General features: G+C 44.1%; 1 long non-coding RNA gene across 1 annotated transcript; it reads left to right on the forward strand.

The window, feature by feature from the left end:
• Positions 1–14,684: 14,684 nt before the first annotated feature.
• Positions 14,685–23,063, forward strand: LOC128313331 (uncharacterized). The gene is made up of 5 exons (XR_008293912.1): positions 14,685–14,899; positions 15,945–16,084; positions 17,171–17,321; positions 21,089–21,426; positions 22,634–23,063. It is a non-coding gene; the product is annotated as an uncharacterized LOC128313331 (long non-coding RNA).
• The last annotated feature ends 346 nt before the right edge of the window (positions 23,064–23,409 follow it).

Below are 23,409 nucleotides of genomic sequence, written 5' to 3' on the forward strand. Positions count from 1 at the left end.
GCTTCCAATTTCTCCATTTTCTCCCCCACATTTATCTTACTTTCTGATTCTAGTCAACCTAGTTGGTGTGAAATGGTATATCATTGTGGTTTTGATTTGCATTTCCCTGATGACTAATGCTGTTGAACATCTCATGTGCAAATTGGTCATGAGGGTACTTTGCCTATTTTTTGATTCTTCTTTTCGTCTGTTTTTTTTTTCAATTGAGTTGTGTTTCTTACATGCATATGGAGACAAGTTCCTAATCAGATATACGATGTATAAATATTTTCTTCCATTCTGTGGTTTTTCTTCTCAATTTCTTGATTGTATCCTTTGAAGCACAAGTTTTTAAATTTTGATGTAATCCATTTTATCTGTTTCTTTCGCTTGTGCTTTGATATCTTACCTAAGAATCCTTGGCCAAATACAACAAACAAAAGGTCCTGAAGATTTACTCCTATGAGTTTTATCTATAAAGTTTTTAACTCATTTAGGTAGTTGATCCATTTTGAGTTAATTTTTGTATATGGTAAAAGATAATGGTAATGGTAAAAGACAATTTCATTCTTTTGCATGTGGCTGTACAGTTAGCTGTTCCACCACCATTTATTGAAAAAACTATTTTTCTCCTATTGAATGGTCTTAGCACCCTTATCAAAAAAAAGTTGACCATAGACATATGGGTTTATTTCTGGACTCCTAATTTATTCCATCATCTATCTACCCTACACCAATACCACACTGTCTTGATTGCCACTGCATTGTAGCAGCTTTTGAAATAGAGAAGTGTGAGTCTTACGCTGTGCTTCTTTTTCAGGATGTTTGGTTAATTGGGGTCCTTTGCAATTCCTTATGAATTCGAGAATCAGATTGTAAATCTCAACAAAAAAGACAACTGGAATTCTAACAGGGATCATGTTGAATCTGCAGATTGGTTTGGGAAGTCTCACCACCTTAAATCAAATCTTATTCATGAACAGGAGTTGTTTTTCATATTTATATCTTTCAAAATCTCTTTCAACAGTGTTTTTGCAGTCTTCAGAGTATAAACAGGAAACTTCTTGTTAAATTTATTCCTAAATATTTTATTTTTATGATGGTATTGAAAATGAAATGGTTTTCTTAATTTCATTTTTTTTATTGGTTCAGCATAAGTATATAGAAAGATAATTGATTTTTGTATAGTGTTTTGTATCTGGTAATCTTGATGAAATTGTTTATTAGTTTTAATATTTTTTTAGTGTATTGGAGCGCCTGGGTGGCTCAGTCAGTTAAGCGTTGAACTTTGGCTCAGGTCATGATCTCGTGGTTTGTGGGTTTGAGCCCTGCATCGGGCTCTGTGCTGACAGCTCAGAGCCCGGAGCCTGCTTTGGATTCTGTGTCTCCCTCTTTCTCTGCCCCTCCCCTGCTTGCACTCTGTCTGTCTGTCTCTCTCTCAAAAATAAATAATAAACATTAAACATTTTTAAAAATATTTTTAGTGTATTCCTTTAGATACTCTCTATATAAGATGCATATCTCTGTGGATATAGTTTTACTTATCCTTTTTCAATTAGGATGGCATTTTTTTTCTTTCTCTTGCTGAATTGTCTTGGCTAGAGACTCCAGTAAAATATTGAGTAAAAGGGGGGAGAGTGGACATTCTAATCTTGTTCCTCATCTTAGGGATAAAGCATCCATCTTCGACCATTACGTACACATTTACTGTGGGTTTTTGTCCATGCCTTACCAGGTCGAGGAGATTCACTTTTATTCTTTTTCTAATGAAAGGATGTTGGATTTTGTCACACGCTTTTTTCTGCATCTGTTGAGATGATCATGATTTTTTAAAAATTCTGTTGATACGGTGTCTGGCAATGAATTAATTCTAATTGACATATAACATTATATTAGTTTCAGATGAACAACATAATGATTTGATATTTATATATATTGCAAAGTGATAACCACAAGTCTAGGTGAGATCATCACCACACATAGTTATAATTTTTTTTTGTTGTGACAAGGACTTTTAAGATAAACTCTCTTAGAAAAATTCAAGTATACAATATAATATGATTAACTATAGTCATCATGCTGTACATTACATATCCAGGATTTATTTATTTTATAACTGGAAGTTTAAACCTTTTGACTACCTTCACCTTTACTTATTCTGCGCACCCTCAGCCCCTACCTCTGACAAACACCAATCTGTTCTCTTTATATAGGAGTTCAGTGTTTTTTGGATTTCATGTAGAAGTGAGATCATAGGGGCGCCTGGGTGGCTCAGTCAGTTGGGCGTCCGACTTCGGCTCAGGTCATGATCTCGCGGTCCGTGAGTTCAAGCCCCGCGTTGGGCTCTGTGCTGACAGCTCAGAGCCTGGAGCCTGTTTCAGATTCTGTGTCTCCCTCTTTCTCTGACCCTCCCCTGTTCATGCTCTCTCTCTCTCTGTCTCAAAAATAAATAAACGTTAAAAAAAAAAAGAAGTGAGATCATAATGCTATTTGCCTTTTTCTGATTTATTTCATTTAGCATAATGGCCCCTCAAGGCCCATCCATGTTGTCACAAATGGCAAGATTTAATTCTTTTTTTTTTTTTTTTTTTTTTTAGGGCTGAATAATATCCCTATCCATTCATCTTCTTTATCCATGAATACATTGATGGACACCTTGGTTGCTTCCATGGGTTGGCTACTGTGAATAATGCGGCAATGAACATGAGGTCAGATATCTCTTCAAGACAGTGTTTTCCTTCTCTTCGACAAATATCCAGAAGTGAAATTGCAGGATCATGTTGTAGTTCTGTTTTTGTTTTTTTTTTTTAAGTTTATTTATCAGAGAGAGAGAGAATGCGAGCACAAGTCGGGGAGGGGCAGAGATAGGGAGAATCCTAAGCAGGCTCTGCCCCGGCAGCAAGGAGCCCAACACAGGGCTCGAGCTCACGAACTGTGAGATCATGAACTGAGCCGAAGTCAGACACTTAACCAACTGAGCCCCCCAGGTGCCCTTCTATTTTTTAATGTTTTGAGGAATGTCTATAATTGTTTCCATACTGGCTGCACTAATTACATGCTCACCAATTATGCACAAGTTCCCTTTTCTCTACATCCTCTCACCAACACTTGTTATTCCTTGTCTTTTGATGACAGCCATTCTAACAGGTGTCAGGCGTTTTTTTTTTTTTTTTTTTCTCATCGTGGTTTTGATGCATTTCTCTGATGATTAGTGATGTTGAGCACCTTTTCATGTACCTATTTAAAAAAATGTCTATTCAGGTCCTCTGCTCATTTTAAATCATACTGTGTTTTTGGTATTGAGTTGTACGAGGTCTTTATATATTTTGTATATGAATCTTTTATCAGGAATACGATGTGCAATTACTTTTTCTCATTCAGCAAGTTGGCTTTTCATTTCATTGCCTTCTTTCTTCGGTGCAGAAGCTTTTTGGTGTGATGCAGTCCTCCTTGTTTATTTTTGCTTTTGTTGCCTTTGCTCTTGGTGTCAAATGCAAAAAATCATTGCAAAGACCTTATCTTCATACGGATACAAACACAGATGTTTATGTCTATATATCATCTGCATCTATGTCTCCATCTCTAGCTGTACCTATATCTCCATATATCATACGAGTGGACTGGACCAGTTAATATTGGCAAGTAGTCATTTTCAGCCAGGCCCCTAAAAGCTGGTTATGCAATTATTACAAGATATATTGCAGTCCTTGGCTTTTAAGCCAGGGTGGATACTGTACCCACCTGAAATGCATCTCCTCTCCTTCTCCCAGAGGGGATAAGATCACTCATAGACAGCTGTGCTGTCAGCTAAAAGCTCAACTGGAAGAGAAATGCCCAGTGTTGCTGTGCGGATAATTCTTGGTCTCTGCAAATGTAGGGTAAGAAAGAGAAACAAAAGACATGCAGATCATACAGAAATAAAGCTATGTTTATTCAGAGATGCATGATTTACAGAAAATACTATGTGGATGTAGAAAACTCAAAGGAGTCTGCAAAGAAACCACCAGAAGTAAAAAGTAAATTTAGCAAGGTCTATATCTGGATGTATATGTATATGTATATGTATATGTATATATCATCCATGTATCTATATAGTGTGTATATTTTACGTGTGAGTGTTGTGTAGATACAGATAAACAGATAAATGTATTTTCCATGTACTACCAATAACCTATTTAAAAGAAACCATTGGGGGGCCACTGGGTGGCTCAGTTGGTTGAACATCTCTTAATTTTGACTCAGGTCATAACCCCAGGGTTGTGGGAATCAGTCCCAATGTAGGCTCTGAGCTGAGCATGGAGCCTACCTAAAACACACTCTCTCTCTCTCTCTCTCTCTGCCCCTCTCTCTGGCTTGCCCATGCTCTCTCTCTCTCTCTAAAATATAAATAAATAAGAATAAAGAGATCATTTAAAATAACATTTACAGGGTACCTGGCTGGCTCAGTCAGTGGAACATGCAACTCTTGATCTTGGGGTTGTGAGTTTGAGCCCCATGTTGGGTATGGAGATTACTCAAAAAAAAAAAAAACAAAAAAAACATTTACAGGGGTGCCTGGATGGCTCAATCTGTTCAGCATCTGACTTCAGCTCAGGTCATGATTTCAGAGCTCGTGAGTTCAAGCCCCGCATCAGGCTCTGTGCTGACAGCTCAGAGCCTGGAGCCTGCTTCACATTCTGTGTCTCCCTCCCTCTCTGCACCTCCCCCTCTCGCACTCTGTCTCTCTCAAAAATAAACACGAAAAAAAATAACGTTCACAAATCTCATAAAATACTTAGGAATAAATTAGCAAAAGCTGTTCAAGACCTGTACACACAAAACTACGAAACAGTAGTTGTAAAGTTTCTCTGTACAGGGCCAGATAGCAAATAATATAAGTTCTGTGGCTCACATATAGTCTCTATCACATATTTTTATTTGCAGCTCTTTAAAAATGTTAACACAATGCTTAGTGTGTTAACACGCTTCAGCTTCACAGGCTATGAGCTGAATTTTGCCCACAGGCTGTAATTTGCTGACCCTTGCTTCAAAACATAGCAGAGAGAAAATTCAAAACACCTAATTTTATACAGATCTGTCCCATGCAGTGGACTGCAGAAATTAATATTGTTAAATTGCCAGTTTCGACCAGGATCCTGAAAACTGGTCTACGGATATGGGTGCCCTTGGGGCACAAGGCTTTTTTAAGCCAGGATGGATCCTTTACTCATCAGATGTGTATCTCCTGTCCCTGCACAGACAGCGATGTGGTTGGCTACAAGGATCTGTAAGAAAAGAAATGCCCTATGGGGATATGCTGGCAATTGGGGTCTCTGCCCAGCATCTTCTCAAGAGCCTGGAGCCCAGTGTAGCCAAGGGCCCACTTAAGAGGTGAACCAATCCAGACGCCTAGTAGGCAGCCCATGGGCTCATTACAGGTGTCCTAAGTACCCCGAGGACTATAAGTAATGGTAATACATGATGCCTACCTGATAAGGAGGCACCACAATCCAGTGGCTAAATTAAGGAACTCTGGGTTCAAATGGGGGCTCCGCCACCTGTACAACCTGGGGAAAGTGCTGTTTTACCAAATTGACAAAAAAGCCGTGAAGAGGACCTGCCTGCTAGGAAGAGATGTGGAAAGCAGCATCCGGGCTGGCGGGGGCATCTTGTTTCCGCTTCAGAAAACCTCACTGCCGGACGGGGATGCTGTCGGCTCGTACTTTCCCCGGCTGCGGGACGCGGCGAGGCGCCAGACCAGTTCCTTCCTGGAGGCCGCGGTGTCGGGAGCCTGAACTACCTGTATGGGGATGAGGGAGGGAAAGCGTGTGCTCCACGGCTGTTCTTGCGCCGCGGCTGCTCGGGTCTGTCCTCCCCCACTTAGCACTGGCCCGCTGCACCCCCCCCCCCCACAACGGCGCAGTGGGTCACCCAGCGAGACGGCACCGCCCTAACCCTGCCTGTAAGCCGCAACCCCCCGTGGGAGGATCAGGCGTGCTCCCGCCTTGGGCTTTGAGGCCCTTCTGCCTCCAGGGACCCCAGGAGGAAGGGCTGGCGGGCTCACAGGCCTGGCTGCCGGATGCCCCGAGAGCCTCCTGAACAGCTCCCACCTGGAGGGGCCCTTTTGGTGCCCAACGTCTGGAGCTAGGTGACGGAAGGCTCGAAGCCCAAGCGAGTCAGCCGGGCTCTGGCCGTTGGACCCCGCCCTTTGCCCTTAGCCGCTAGTTCTTTGCGCCCTTGGCTCGCGCACCCTTTCTCTGTCATCCGTTGCGGTGATGGAGCCCAACGTTCGCCGGGCAGCGCGGCCTTGGTGGTGGAGGGGCGGGAGCGAGGAGACCCCCTCGCATGCGTCTCCCCGCGCTCCGAAGATTCCGCAGCGCGCACCTGCTCTTCGCTGCCACCTCCTTCCTAAGGCTGACGCCGCTCGCGCCTTCTGCCCCCACGCCGCACCGGCCACCAGCGCTTCCCCGGGCTGGCTGGGATCACAGCGCCGACCCTGCGCCCCTCCATTATTAATAAGGATAATAATGCTATAGACATTATAATAGACAAGCTATTCTTGTCTTTCTAGATAACTTCATGAGTCAACATTAATGATCTGCTGGGAATGGCTCACTTTTCAAATGTGTTTCAGAGACCATCTTAATTCTCTGAAAGTATAGATGAACCACAACTGCAGCCACTGTCCTAGCAGGAAACACAATTTGATAAGTGGCTGTTCTTTTCAGACAAATATATGAACTTAGATGAAATAGAATATATTTCAGGAAACGCCATTAAAAAAAAAAAAAAACACCACGAGATAGACAAAAAGTTCTGCTTTCCTGGGTTAGAGAAAGAAAGAGACCAGAGAGCTTTCTGAGACACGCTGTGGGCTTTTCTACCTGCTTTCGGGCTTCTAGGCATCCTTCCTCCCTGACATAGCTTTGTCCAAAATCTGCATCTTACCCCTGACTAATCAAACACTTATAACATCACTGTGCTCATGCTGAACTCTTTAAACACTAGTGAAGAACAGTAAGATGATGACCATTCATTCTGGAGTAACGGTTACTTGGTGTCTGAGGGACATTTTCTGATATGTACATAAGTTTGTATGTATGTGGGGGGAGGCTCCCCCCCCCATTGGGACTGTCATGGTTAAATGAGACTAACAATTGTTTCCCAAAAATGTTCGTGATTTTAAAATTTCTTTGATCTAAGAATTATCCTTCTAATTGACTGCATTTCTTCCCACCAAGGAACTCACATTCCCCTCTGCAAAATACAAATTGCTAATGTACTCACCCCTTACGCCTGAACACATTAGTCCGACAGTTTGTTCTCATAAATAAAACTCTTGTCCTGATAAGTATTGATTGATATTTCCCGATCGCCACTACAGGGAGCAAAATGTACACATGTAGGCTCTAACAGTCTCCGAGAAAAGTCCTGTGATCAGGGGAATGAATGCAATGGATCTTTATTTGTCCTCGAATATCTCCAGTTCCCGCAGGGCAGGAGCAATCAGTAAAAACAGCTGGTTCTGGAATCACAGGCTTCTGCAAAGTTGTCTCTGATTTACATGAGCTGTGTGAGTTCTCCAAGTCAGATGACTTCCTGTTTGTTATTTACCTACTCATCTTCAGAATGATTTCTGCTTCTTTCTCTCTGTCTTTTGGCTTACTTTGCTTCTTCTCTATTATTTTGAAATTTTCATTCTAATATTAATTGCTGTTATAAAAAGTGTAGTCACAAACATTTTTAACAAATCCATATGTTTACAAAGTTAATGTGAATATTCTTTAAGTTCCCTGTTCCTCTCTTCTATTTCAAGAATCCAAAGAGTAAACAGTGTCATTAACTGTTATATATTCTTTAAGAAGCGCTTTTCAATTAAAAAAAGAATGTTGGCTTTTATTCATTTATTACTTCTCAGTGAAATCTCCTTTAAATCTCTACTTGACCTTCTCGTGGTAATTCATCTTGTACCCCTCTATGAGATGTATAAGATTGGTGTCCACAGAAGGCCGAAAGATCATTGCTGGTCAGCTCTGTGTCTCCATGCCCCAATTTTTCAGTTCCAACTACTTGAGTTTTTTGTTTGTTTGTTTGTTTATAAAAAGTCTATTGTTTTCTACTAAAAACATTGATGTCATCCTTACATTTTAGTTAAATTATATAAGGCATTTAACATACCAGGAGCAACTTTGATATGGCTTTCAAAAAAAAGTTCTTTTTTTTTTTTAAGTTTATTTATTTTGAAAGAGAGTGAGTGAGAGAGCAGGGGAGGGGTAGAGAGGGAGGGAGAGAGAGAATCCCAAGCAGGCTCTGCACTGTCAGCACAGAGCCCGATGTGGGGCTAAAACCCACGAACCCACGAACTCAGATCATGACCTGAGCCGAAATGGAGAGCTTAACCAACTGAGCCACCCAGGAGCCCCAAAAGAAAGACAGTCCTTTAAATTAATCTAATCACCAATGCTTTGGAATAAGCTCCAAATTCTGGATTACTATAAAAATGGCTATTGTGTAAAATGTTTGATTATAATATGGTAATGTAATGGTAATAACTGTAAATTTTAATAAATAATATCATATAAATCAATAAATATTTCCCTCCACATTCTGAGGGGGACTTATAACTACTGGGTTGTACTTAGAACTTATCAGTGGAAAGGGCTAATATACCTATTTTTTAAAGATTATGCTTCAAGTTTATGCTGATATTTTTGAACCAATTTAGAAATGCAGAATTTCTACTCAATATTTATGGTTTTATATTTGCATCTACTATTACTTTAAGCTAATAACTTTTTTACAAATAAAAATTCTGATAATTTTGTTAATGTGATAATATACAACAATTTAAGATTTCTTTGAAGTTTTGGGGCGCCTGGGTGGCTCAGTCGGTTGAGCGTCCGACTTCGGCTCAGGTCATGATCTCACAGTCCGTGAGTTCGAGCCCCACGTCGGGCTCTGTGCTGACAGCTCGGAGGCTGGAGCCTGTCTCAGATTCTGTGTCTCCCTCTCTCTCTCTGAACCTCCCCCGTTCATGCTCTCTCTGTCTCAAAAATCAATAAAGGTTAAAAAAAATTTTTTTTTAAAGATTTCTTTGAAGTTTTAAAACTTTTTATTTTAGTGGCACCCGGGTGGCTCCGTTGGTTAAGTCTGACTTCAGCTCAGGTCATGATCTCACGGTTCGTGAGTTCGAGCCCTGTATCAGGTTCTGTGCTGACAGCTCAGAGCCTGAAACCTGCCTCGGATTCTGTGTCTCCCTCTCTCTCTGCCCCTCCCCTGCTCACACGTTGTCTCACTCTCAAAAATAAGTAATAAACATTAAAAAAATTTAATAAATAAAACCTTTTTATTTTGAAACATTTATTTTCAGAATAGTTTTAGTGATAATACAGAATGTTCCCTATGCCTGTCACCCAGTATCTCCCATTGTCAACATCTTCTATAACCATGTACATTTATCCAAGCAGGAAATTAATATTCGCTTAATGCTATTTAATACATTGCAGACTTTATTTGGTTTTCTCCAGTTTTTCCACTAATATCCTTTTCTGTTCCAGGATTGTCTTTCATGACCTGTATACTTTTGAGGAATAGTAATCTGTATCTATCTATCTACATACACATATATATTGTATGTATTATATGGATATGTATAATAATATATATTAGAGAGAGAGAGAAGGGGGCTATATAGAGGCTATATATATATTAGAATATATATTAGAATAATACTCGGGCATCTGTGTGGCTCAGTCAGTTAAACATCCAATTCGTGGTTTTCGGCTCATGATCTCACAGTTTGTGGGATCAAGCCCCACATCAGGCTCTGGGCTGACAGCACAGAGCCTGCTTGGGATTCTCTCTCCCTCTCTGTCTGGCCCTCCCCTGCTCACACACACACACACACACACACACTCTCTCTCTCAAAATAAATAAAATAAACAAAAAAAATAGAATAATAGTCAATTTGGGTTTGTCCAGTGTTTTCTCATTATTATTTGATGTTATATATTTTGGGGAAGAACGCTACACAGGGGAAGTGTCTTCACCTCATTATATCAAGGAATGCGTAATATAAACATGATTTACGTCCAGTGATACAAACCCTGATCACTTAGTTAAGGCAGTACCTGCCAGACTTCTCCACTGTAAAGTTAATGTTCTTCCCTTTTCATATTGTTTGTTACATACCAGTCACTATGCCCAACCCCCATGGGAGACAAATTAGGCTTTGCCACCTGGAAGAGAGGAGTATCACATGTTTAAACAACTGTAGTCTAATTAGTAAACATTTTGGGAGAGTTATTTTGAGACTATAAATATTATAAGACCCTTTAATTGTTCCACTAATTTGCAGCTGGAAACCAATTCCTACAAGGCTAAAAATGTACTGTTGTTCAAAAGTAAAATCCTAAGTATCCCATATGCAAACACTGTTGAAAGGATATTTAGCTTGATATAACACTGAGCTAACACCAAAAATGAGTGTAATATAGGCTTACTAAGAACAGATCTACAAGTCAAAGCGAATTTTGTTTGATTGTATGCAGATTTACCACTACATTAAAGAAAAGAATGCCATAAAGGCTACAGATTCAGACAAGTATTATTGGAAAAGGGAAAAGAGTAAAGATATCCTAATGTATAATGGTACAGAAACATTTCTTTCAAAGATATGTGTTTAATTAATCCTATTGTATTTACATTTTCCATTTTAAAGTTCTTACATTTATGTATCTTAAGAATACATAATACAAAAATACACAATAATATAGCATACAAAGTTTAAATATCTAGTAAGAAGTTGCTGTATCAGAGGATGGAAACATTTTTCTCACACGCACGTGTTTGTCTTTTTTTTTTTAATTTTTTAATGTTTATTTATTTTTGAGAGAGAGACAGAGTGCGGGAGGGGCAGAGAGAGGGAGACACAGAATGCAAAGCAGGCTCCAGTCTCTGAGCTGTCAGCACAGAGCCCGACATGGGGCTCGAACCCACGAACCGCGAGATCATGACCTGAGCCCAAGTGGGATGCCTTAAGAGGTCGGATGCTTAACCGACTGAGCTACCCAGGTGCCCCTCACACGTGTTTGTCTTACCCTTATTAATTGCCACCAGTAGTTCTATTGATGTTCTATTTAATAACATTTCTGCAATAGAAAAGTAAACAATACAGAAAGATAAATAATTTCAAACACCTATTTTTCATATTTTTATGTTAAACTAAAAACACAATTTAGAATACATTATTATGGTTTGGGGAGGTCTGGTATGGCAGTGCCCTGGCTTGGCTCTCTGCTTCGGGCCTCAAGCGTCCGCCGATAGCGAACACCTGAATCCGCAACTCTGCCTTCCCAGGTGGGGTCAGGTACTTATTCGCGTCCTTTGCGCCGCGACCGCAGCCCATCAAACTCGCCCAGCCCCATAAAAGGTCGGGTCGTCAGCTCAGCGGGAGCCTGCGCCTGCGCCTGCGCCATCCCAGGACCGATGGGAACTCCCCAGGCTCCCGGGAGCGGGGTTGGGTGGTCCTTGTGGGCGGCGGGAACGCGTAGGTTTTACGATTTTAGCGCGCCAGACCACGTTTCCCGCAGGCTACTGCGCTCAGGCCAAAGAAGCCTGGGATTACACTTCCCGAAGGCCGCGGGGGCAACCTGGATCTCAGCCTTCCCCCCCCCCCCCCCAGTTTCGTGATTGTTGGCGCGGCAGAAAGCCAACACCCGGCCTCGTGGAGAGAGTTCTGCAGAGTCAGACCCGCCCACAGGGCAACGTGGACCTCAGTGAAGGGAAACAGTGAGTGTGGGGCGTGCGGGGAGCGGCGAAGGGTCGGGCCGAGGCCGCCCGCGTCCCCGGCGTGCGTGAGCCGGAACAGCTGGGGGCGGGAGGGGGACTGTGTGGTTTAGCCCAGGGGTGTGCGCCCGCCAAGGCTAGGAGGGGTATCATTGTGACCCGTGTTCCAGGTTCCTGTGGCCCCTCTCCCCTCGCAGCCATGTGGTCTGTCCTAGACTGGAGGCCCCCAGAGGGAGGTCGGTTAGGGAGCCCCTGAATGAAGCTTCCCAGCAGGAGCCGCCGGAAAGCCCGGAGCTGATCTGGAGATGGGAATTTAATTATTTTATTTTATTTTTTAATTTTTTAAATATTTATTTTTGAGAGAGAGAGAGAGAGACACAGCGTGAGCAGGAGAGGGGCAGAGAGAGAGAGAAAGAGGGAGACACAGAACTCGAAGCAGGCTCCAGGCTCTGCACTGTCAGCACAGAGCCCCATGCGGTGGCTGGAACTCATGAACCAGGAGATGTGCCGAAATCCGAAGTCGGAGGCTTAACCGACTGAGCCACCCAGGCGGCCCAAGAAAAATAGCTGAGATATGGGAGCAACTCAAGCATCCATCAATAGATGAATGGATAAAGAAGTTGAAGTGTATATATACAATGGAACAGTATTCATTCATAAAAAAAAATCAAATCTTGCCGTTTGTGATAACATGGATGGACCTAGAGATGATTATGCTCAGTAAAATAAGTCCGAGAAAAACAAATACCATATGATTTCACTTGTATGTTGAATATAAAAACAAGACAACAAGCAAACAAAACAGAAACAGACCCCAAAATAACAGAGAACAAACTAGTGGTTGACTGGCAGGGGGGGGCGGGGGGGGGGGGAGGATTGGTGACAGACATCAAAAGGTACAAACCTCCAGTCAAGGCACCGAGATGTGAAGTACAGCATAGGAAATATACGCAATAATATTCTAATAACTTTGGTGGCAGGTGATAACCAGACTTATTGGGGTGATTGTTTCATAATGTGTATAAATGTCAAGTCACCGCGTTGTTTATGTGAAACTGACATTACATGTCGACCACACTTCAATTACAAAAAAAAACTTCCAACCAAAAAAAAAAAAAAACAAATGTAGGCGTGTCAGGAGGCGAATGTGTTCAAAGCAGAACTGTGTAGCCGGATATTAGCTCCAGATCAGCGTCCCCAGAATGAAGGCCTAGCCAGAAAGCGTCCTGCTGAAGGTCTAACTCTGTCTTCCTTGAAGAAGTGCTGTTGGCCCGGCATCCAGCTGTGTGCAGCTCGGTTCACTGGGGTTCGGCTTTATCCAGAATCCCTCTGTTTCCAAAATTTTATGTGAGGGTGGTTGTAGCGTAACGTGGAAGCTGAAATGGAGGGACAAGAAGGCTTACTGGCTGAAGCTATTGGGAACCCTAAAACCTCTTTTTCTTCTCTCAGCTCTGGGTTTTCTAGAATTTGAACTTCTCTACTAGAGGAATCCCCAGGAAGACTGATCGGTTCTTACATTGCTAAAAGCATAGCCGTTTAAGTTGTTACTCCTTGAAATACTGGGATTTTTACACTACGTAGATATTTCCTTTTCTTTTTAAAAAATTTTTTGATGTTTATTTCTGAGAGAGAGAGGCAGAGGTAGGGACAGAATCCGAAGCAGGCTCCTGGCTCTGAGCTGTCAGCACAGATCCCGACGCGGGGCTCCAACTCGTGAACCGTGAGATCATGACCTGAGCCGAAGTCGGACGCTTAACCGACTGAGCCACCCAGGCGCCCCTAGACTACGTAGATATTTTCATTAATTAACCTGAGGCGTTCTTCCTAAGCGGGCACTATCTAATTACCTGCTTGGTTCCTTCTGTTTGAAACATTGCCAAACGATTGCTTCCTCCTTACAAGGTCGCCTTTTCTGACTGGTGTTCATTAATTCATCGAGCAAATTATGGAACAGGCCCTACGTGATGAGTCTTTGCTAAAGGACTGTGATGGAGCAGTGAAGATGTGAAGCCTCGTGAATTATTGGAGCTCCTTTGTGTCAGTCAGTGGTCTGGTGAGTTTGAGATACTGGCCTCATTTGGCCATACGTCAGAAGGTTAAAAAATCTCCACAGACCTACCAATTTTGTACCAATTGGTCTCTTAATATGATGAGATCGCATCCTCTGTGAGGCTTTTAGGGACACAGTGGGGACATAACTATGACTTGGAAACATTGATACCGTTCCTGCCAGGCGATGCCCGAGAGCGTGTACTAGGTCAGTTTTGTGGTGGCGGGGGACCTGCTAGACTCGGGTGGCGTTCGATTTGAATCACCTTCATCGTAGTCCACTAACTGAGGAACAGCAGAAGTGTTGAGTGATGAGTGTTAAATGACACTATGAGCATATTATCATAAACAGTAGCTTAACATAGATTACCAGCATTGGGGAAATCTGAGACATTTGGTCCAGTGTTATAAAAATATAAAATAATGCCTAACTCTGATATATATTCATGAAAGGTACTTTTATTCCATCATGAAAGTGTTTCTATTAATAAAGGAAAATGTTGATGATGTAATCTGACATAATAATCTTGAAGTTTCAGAAATTAGCAAATTTGTATAATACCTATTTTCTAAAATAAAGATTTTATGCTTGGGGAAAAAAAAACTTCTCTTAAAGGGAAAATAGTGCAGAGATTAATATTTCTTGAGAATTTTTTGGGTTGGGTACTGAGCAGGCAGTGTCTTTATGTCTGTTATTTACTTTAACAGAGAAACTTGGATTATTTTGTCAGTTTCTCAACAGGTCTGAAGTCCCGTGGTATCCTACAACATACAGAAAATTTTGTCCCTAGCAACAGGGTTCTTCCAGACCATGCAGATATTCTGATTCATAATACTTTTTGGGTCATAAGCTTTGAACCTACTTGATTGTCCTGATTGCTCCCTTGCCACATTGAAACTTTTTATTTCCTCTTCTTTCATCTTAGAAACTTTTTTTTTTTTTAAACTGCACCAGAAATATGTGGGTTTGCCATTTCAGGGATCAATGACATTCAGGGATGTGGCCGTAGCCTTCTCTCAGCAGAAGTGGGAGAGTCTGAATTCTGCTCAGAGGGACTTATGCAGAGATGTGATGTTGGAAACTGTAGTAACTTGGTCTCACTGGGTAAGTTTTCCTCTTTCAAGTAAATTAAGAGTCTTCTCCCTCAAACACTTTCTCCCTTGTACCTTTTAGGGCTATCTTAAGAAGTGAATGTACTTTCTTCTCTCTGTTCCCAAAGAAATGGTTTGAGCCTTGTTGGGCTGGAAAGGATGAAATGGCAGGATTAGAACCAGGGGTGTTTATTGCATAAACATTGACAAAGGCCAAATTTCCTATTATGTTTATGCTCAAGATTGCTATAAGTGCTCCGTTAATATCTGAGCCACCTGCCAGCAGAACAGCTGGACGGAGGGTCCTGGCTTGTCCTATCTGAAGAGCCTGTGCAACCGACCCAGTGGTCGGTTGGATAAACAAATACATTTAAAACTGAAGTTACTGGACGCCTGGGTGGCTCAGTCAGCTGAGCATCTGACTTCCGCTCAGGTCGTTGTAATAGGTCAACGTATAAGCTATCAGAAAGCTTATTGTATATAAGTTCGGCTTAAACTCACCTTTCATGAATAATTGAGATAAAAGCTCATGTAGTTCCCTATTAGGGTTATCGGAAATTACTAACTGCCCTATCTTGCTTCTGTAACTTCGCCTGCTTGCTAAATAGATAAATTAGGTTGCAAAACGCTCCCCCACCCCTTCTACCAAGATCTAGCCTAGTCAAGACCAACATGTAAAAAGTCACGAACTCACTGCTCCACGGTATCTTAGGTGTCTAACTATCATTGGTCATTTTAAAATCCATTAGGACAAAGAACTTTAAATTGATGGGTTCCTGCCAAGACTAACGTCTGTGTGTTAGTCTGATGAAATGCTGTAAATTGTGATTGGTTAACTAAATAATGACGTACTCTGACTTGCTAAAATCCATATAAGCTCGCTGCTACCTTTGTTCAGGGGCCATTCTCTGCACTTTTCTCCTTAAGATCAGGAGATGAGATTTGGCCCGGCTGTGAATAAAATCTTGTGTTGCTTCTATTCAGCGTCTGGTGTTGTTGTTGTTGTTGTTTTTTGGTTTTTGGTTGTTTTTTTTTTTTTTTTTTTTGTCTCTCGACAGCACCCTGTTTCATTTGGAGGTTCCACCGAGATTCTATGACCACCCAAGATTCGGAGGCTGAAGCGGAACAGCTAGGGGAGAGCTCTGAGAGACGTTCCTCGGCCCCGGCCTTCTGTTCTCAGACCTGGCTTAAAAGTAAGGTATGCAGGGTGGCGCCTGTTTTCTGTTACTGGCCAGATCTGATTCTAGGAGGGAAGGCTGGACGCGGCTTAACTTCCCCCTAGCTGGTGTCTGGTGGAGACGCCCCCAGCACCATCTGGGTCTCCGGACCATCCGGGTCTTCGGACCGTCTGGGTTGGGCTTGATCACCCCAACCATTTGTTCTACGTTCAGTGCTCTGTGTGCCCTGTTAAACGTTTCCTGTTAACCTATCATTATCTCTGGTGTGACCCACTCTTTAACCTCCGTCATGGGCCAGTCTTTGTCCGAGCCTTGCTCCCCCTTAAATGCATGCTAAATAACTTCTCTGGTTTCAGAAAAAGAGGAAGGAACTATGGCTGTAACCTAAAGCCATCCTGGCTGCGGACATATTGCCAACTGGACTGGCTGACATTCTCTGGGGTTGACTGGCCCCCAGAGGGCTCCTAGAATCTTAACCTTGCTTATGCCGTCCGCAGGATTTGTCATGATGTTCATCCCCACCAGGAGCCATATGCTGTGACTTGGGTCGACCTCCTAGAAGACCCACTCTTCTGGCTGAGAGAGTGCCAGAAACAGGGCCAAAAGCTGTCATCTGGCATCTCCCTTTCCCACTCCCCTTCCTGTTCTCCTCCAAACTCCAAACCCTTGCTTCCCATCATTCAGCCTTCAAAGAGGCTTTACCCGGTGCTTCAGGAGATACCCAAGGGAGGGACTTGTTATCTGATCCTTAGAGACCACCTCCTTATCCCCAGACTCCACTAGCTCCCCAGGAACCAAAAGCCGCAGGTGACCCTTTGACTAGTCCCCCACACACCAGATCAGGAGCCCTCTGTAGAGGAGAACACCAGTCTTCTGATGCCCCAGTTCCCATCCTTCCTCTTAGGCAAATGGCTCCAGCTCCTGGTCCAGACGGGCAGCCAACACACCTGAAGCTTGTCTACACTCCTTTCTCCACCACGGACCTCTGTAACTGGAAAACTCAGAACCTGCCTTTCTCTGAAAACCCCCAGGGCCTAATTGACTTATTGAGCTCCATTTTCACCACTCACTTACCTACTTGGGAAGATTGTAACCAACTCTTGCAGGTCTTACTGACTTCCGAGGAAAGGGCCCGAGTGCTCCGGGAAGCAACGAGAGCAGTCCTTGGCCCGGATGGAATGCCTACCACAGACCTTCGCAGAATTGAGCATGTTTTCCCTTCTGCACCGCCCCAGTGGGACCCTAACACGGATAATGGTAGGGAGCGTCTACTTCAGTATCTCCAGACTGTAACAGGGGCTTTGCGCAGGGGCCCAAAAGCCCACCCATCTGACAAAAACTCATGACACGGTCCAAGGACCGAATGAGTCTCCTGCAGCCTTCCTTGAAAGGCTTTACCAGGCTTACCGCTTATATTCTCCTATTGACCCCGAGGCAACAGAGAACCGAAAAACCATTAACATGGCTTTCGTTTCTCACTTGGCCCCAGACATCCATAAAAACCTCCAAAAATTAGAAGGATTCAAAGGGAAGGTGATTTCAGAGTTGGTAGAAATAGCCCAGTGAGTTTTTCAGAGCAGGGACAGCCCTGCCATTATGCAGGGGAAGGAAATAGGGAAAGTCCTCGTACCAGCCTGGGGAAAACCCCAGGCAACAGCAGAGGACAGGGAAGGCCTCAACCCCGTCAGAAAGGACCCCGAGCAACATTGGGAAAAAATCAATGTGCTTATTGTAAGGAAGAAGGACATTGGAAAGATAAATGCCCCAACAAAAAGCCTCCCATCCTGGTCGCCCAAGAACAATGATGCCACCACAGCTCCCCTCTTTCCCTGAATCCCCAGGAGCCTGTGGTTACCCTCAACGTAGAAGGGAAAGAACCCAGATTCCTGGTTGACACGGGGGCTATGTATTCCGTTCTTAAGGAACCCTTAGGACCTGTGATTAAAGAAAAGGTATACATTCAGGGAGCCACAGGACGAACGCAAGGCTACCCGCGGACTCGTGCCCGAATCACTGACCTAGCTCATTCCTTTGTGCTCATACCTGATTGCCCATATTCCCTTCTGGGGAGAGATCTGTTGCACATGCTTAAGGCCCAAATCTCCTTTACCGGAAATTCTGTAGACTTGAACCTACCGCCACCTGCCATTCTAGTTACCTGCCCTATATCAGAGGAGTATCTACTCTTAGAAAAACCAGAGTGGAAAGCCTCTCCATTAATAGAAAAGTGGAAAGAGACAATTCCTACAGTTTGGGCTGAAACTAACCCCCCTGGACTAGCCATTCAACAAGCGCCGCTAGTGATCCAGCTAGCTGCCACAGTCACCCCCATCCGGGTGAGGCAATATCCATCCCATCAGCCAGCAAGTGAGGGAGGGAATTGCCAAACACATCAACCGCTTGCGAGAAGCTGGGATCCTAATGCCATGCCATTCCCCCTGGAACACTCCCTTGCTTCCTGTCCCAAAACCTGGGACTTCAGAATATAGGCCGGTACAAGACCTCAGAGAAGTTAACAAAAGGGTGGAGACAATTCATCCTACAGGCCCCAACCCCTACACTCTCCTGAGTGAACTCTCCGAATTACCGCCTTTACTCTGTCCTGGACTTAAAGGATGCATTCTTTGCTTTGCCGATTGCCAAGGTCAGTCAGCCTATTTTTGCCTTTGAATGGACAGACCCAGACGGAACCTACAACAGACAGTTAACCTGGACTCGACTGCCCCCAAGGGTTTAAAAACTCCCCTAGTCTTTTTGATGAAGCTCTTCGAAGGGATTTGGTCCCCTACTGGGAGAGCCACCCAGATGTTACGCTGTTGCAATATGTAGATGACTTGCTCCTAGCCGCTGACTCCTGAGAGAACTGCACAAAGGCTACGGAGGACCTGCTAAGGGACTTAGATGTCCTGGGATATAAAGTTTCTGCAAAAAAAGGCGCAAATTTGCTTGGACTCTGTCATATACTTGGGCTACCAACTGCATGAAGGCAAGCGATCGCTGGGGCCGGAAAGAATCCAAGCTATCCTCAACATTCCTAAACCCACAACTAAAAGGCAGATCAGGGAGTTCCTAGGGGCCGCTGGGTATTGCCGCCTCTGGATACCGGGTTTCGCTGAAATGGCAAAACCCCTGTACTCCGCTCCTGGGGGTGAAGGAACTGAGATGGTCTGGGGAGAATAAGAAGATAGGGCTTTTGAGCAAATCAAGAGCACCCTTACCCAAGCCCCAGCCCTAGCTTTACCTGATATTACCAAACCCTTCCAACTATTTGTACATGAGATCCGGGGCATTGTGAAAAGGGTCCTTACTCAAACTTTGGGCCCCTGGAAACGACCCGTAGCCTACTTGTCCAAGCAGCTGGACTCTGTTGCCACCGGGTGGCCCAGTTGCCTCAGAGCTGTTGCCGTCACTGGTTAAAGAAGCTTCCAAACTAACGCTTGGGCAAGACCTTCAGATCACAGGACCTCATGCAGTAGCGTCCCTGCTGCGCTCCCCACCAGACCGATGGATCAACGCATGAATCCTCCAGGATCAGGTATTGCTACTGGACCCTCCACGCATCGCTTTCCTGAAGACAGAGGCTTTAAATCCAGCCACATTGCTGCCTGATAGCCACTCCGAGGCCCCACGCCACGATTGCTTAGAAACTGGGAGTACTCTGACGGGAGTGAGGAGGGACTTAAGAGATCAACCTCTGCCAAAGGTGGATTTCGAGCTGTTCGCTGGCAGCAGTTTTGTCAAAGATGGAATCAGATACACAGGTGCAGCTGTAGTGACTCAGGACCAGGTTATCTGGGCCTGAGCCCTTGAGCACGACACTTCTGCCCAAAGAGCAGAGCTGATGGCTCTAGCCCAGGCCCTCAGATGGGCAAAGGGAAAAACGGTGAACGTCTTCACGGATAGCAGGTAGGCCTTCGCCACCGCCCATGTTCATGGAGCCCTATATAAGGAAAGAGGACCGTTAACATCAGGAGGGAAGGAAATTAAAAATAAAAAAGAAATCCTGGCCCTACTGGGAGCCTTATGGCTTCCTAAAAAGGTGGCCACTGTACATTGCAAGAGCCACCAAAAGGCAGACTCGCCCCGAGCAAAAGGAAGCGCCTTTGCTGACGCAACGGCAAAGGCCACAGCAGAAAGAGATGTTCTCCCGATTAAAATTTTGCCTCTGCTGCCTCCAGGCTTTCTCCCCTCGGAACCGTTTTAGACCAAAGAAGAGCTATGCCTGATAAAAACCTTGAGGGCAAAAAGAGATGACCAGCATTGGTATCACCTCGAGGACGGACGCATCTTCATACCAGAAGCTATAGGACGGACCTGGCTCCTGCAAGTCCACAGCATCTGGGGGCAACCAAGTTGTCTGAACTAGCCCAAAGAGACTATTTTATTCCAAACCTTAATAAAATCGTAAAAAGCCTAGGAGACGGATGCAAAGCCTGTGCTCAGACTAACCCATCTCCCAAGTTAAATTTTTCAGGACAGAGACTACATGGACAGATGCCTGGAGAAGTATGGGAACTTGACTTCACTGAGATGAAACATGGACCCTATGGCTATCATTATCTCCTTGTACTAGTGGACACCTTCTCTGGATGGGTAGAGGCTTCCCCCACTAGAACAGAGTCTGCTCAGATAGTGGCTAAGAAATTACTCAATGATTGGTTCCCCGATTTGGCATCCCTATTGGTCTGGGGTCAGATAATGGCCCGGCTTTCATAGCCCAGATATCTAAAATGTTGGCCAAAAGCTTACAAATAAATTGGAAATTACATTGTGCCCACCACCCCCAGAGTTCAGGGCAGGTAGAAAGAATGAATAGAACTCTAAAAGAAACCTTGACTAAATTCATTCCAGAAACTGGCGAAAACTGGGTAGGCCTCCTTCCTTTTGCCCTCCTCAGAGTACGTTGTATACCTTACGTAAGAGGCATTCCCCCCTTTGAAATCCTATTTGGAAGACCACCTCCCTTGCTTCCAAGATTGGGAGATGAACAACGGGCGGAAATCTCAAACCAACATCTCCTTAAGTCCTTGCAGGCTCTACAAAGTACACTTCCAGCCATCCATAACCTAGTAAAAGAAAGCCGGAAAGAACCGCCCTCTACAGTCGAACCATCAGACCAAGGACTCGGACCTGGAGATTGGATCTGGGTGCAACGTCACACCTCCCCAAATTTAGAGGCACGCTGGGTTGGGCCCTATCCGATCATCCTGTCCACCCCATCCGCTGTGACAGTTGCTGGCCGGAGCCACAGGATGCATCGCTCTCAAATTAAAGCAGCACACCCTGACCACGTTCCTCTACAATGGACTGTCAAACGGACTGAAAATCCTTTGGAGGTCCGGCTGGTAAGAGAATCTGCTGGGTAATTTTGTTCTTAATTTCCCTGGCTGGAGGGACATTTTCTGACCACGCCCCTGTCCAGTACCGTTGGATAGTTAGCAAAACCACTACGGGACAGGTTTTAGCAAATTCTACCTCTTACGCTTCCCCTGCCTTGACCTTTAATCTGTGTCTTCTGTTCCCCATTGAGTGGAAATAACAACCATGATATCAAGGTGCTACCGGAGTTTTGCCTTACCAGAGAACCCCAGACTGCCTGAGTTTCAAAGGAGTACAGTTTTATGCTTGTCCCTCTGATACGCCCCCTGGCTGTCAAGGACGAGGCCAGTTTCACTGTGCCTCATGGGGTTGTGAAACCATAGCTGACTGGGTTACTGAAAAGGATCAGTTTATACTGTCTATAAGAGCAGTATCTATGATCAAGAGCCAATGCCTAGTCACTGTCATCATTAGAAATGGTTTAGATCCCCGATGGAATAGGGGGAGAACATGGGGATTGAGATTATACGTTTCTGGTCTTGATCCTGGCACTGAGTTTACCATTCAGAGGTTTAGAGTCACCCCTAGAGCACCCATTGGGCCCAATCCTGTAATTAACCCTCTCCCTGACCCTGGAAAACTGCCCCCCCAGGCCTCTAGCCCGGTCAACAGCTAAGTCTACGGCCCGTTCACCCACCACTACTGCCCTTATGTTGACTCCTTCCCCCGCTAGGAACAAACCTGAAGTAAGAGAGACCGATACCTTTAAAGCCTTGTACTATACCTTTAAGTTTTTAAATGCCACCAACCCTAACATCACTTGGGATTGTTGGCTACGTTTGAATCCTAGGCCCCCCTACTACATAGGAATAGGTGCTCCGGTCCCTTTGGGAACGAGGGAAGACCAAATCAGGAATTTGAGCCATGGCCAGATAGAGGGTCATTGTACCTGGGGGCAGAACCCAAGTCTCACCTTAGGAGATCTAGAAGGAATGGGGACTTGTTTCTATGCTGGAAATTACCAGATAAAACGGTCCAGGTATTTGGCTTATTGTAACAGCACCATCTACTTGCCAAATAATACTCATGTGGGGGGTACCCTTTACTTCCTTGTACCGCCCTCTGGGACTTGGTTCACTTGCTCCTTGGATTTAACCCCTTGTTTAAACCTCCACCTTATAATCAAGAGGTCTGGAGGTCTGATTTCTGCATTCTGGTCCACCTCCTACCCCAGGTCTTCTACTTTTCAGGTGAAGGAGGAAAAGAACACCTAGGTTTCATTCCCCAGTCTCGATTTCTGAGGGAACCCATTTCTCCTATCCTAGTGCCCCTCTTTGTAGGACTGGGGGTTGCAGGATCCATTGGCGTAAGTACTGCCGCTTTCATCACAGGGGATCAGAACTTCAAATTACTAAGCAAACAAATTGATCAGGATATATCAGAATTAGAAAGGAATATTGATAAACTGTCTGAATCTGTAAACTCTTTAGCAGAGGTGGTACTTCAGAATCGGAGGGGCTTAGACCTGTTATTTTTACAACAAGGAGGGCTTTGTGTGGCCCTTGGGGAACAGTGCTGTTTTTATGTCAATAATTCAGGAATCATCAAGTAGACCTTGAGTCAGGTCAGACAACGATTAGAGGAAAGAGAAAGACAAAGACAATCAAAATTGGTATGAGTCTATATTTTCCTGGTCCCCTTGGCTAACAACTCTAAGTGCCCTTGCGGGACCCCTTATCTTTCTCTTTCTAGCTGTAACTATAGGACCCTGTTTGATAAAACTACTACTTCAGTTCATAAATCGAAAAATAGGATCTATAAAGCTTATGGTATTATGTAGCCCATACGTCCCACTAGCTCATATGCCAGAATAAGGTTATTCAAAGGTTTGAATAATTAACAAACAGGAGTGGGGAATGTAATAGGTCAACTTATATCAGAAAGCTTATTGTATGTAAGTTCGGCTTAAACTCCCCTTTCATGAATAATTGAGATAAAAGCTTATGTAGTTCCCTATTAGGGTTAT

Source organism: Acinonyx jubatus, chromosome E2, assembly GCF_027475565.1.
Source record: "Acinonyx jubatus isolate Ajub_Pintada_27869175 chromosome E2, VMU_Ajub_asm_v1.0, whole genome shotgun sequence".
NCBI lineage: Eukaryota > Metazoa > Chordata > Mammalia > Carnivora > Felidae > Acinonyx > Acinonyx jubatus.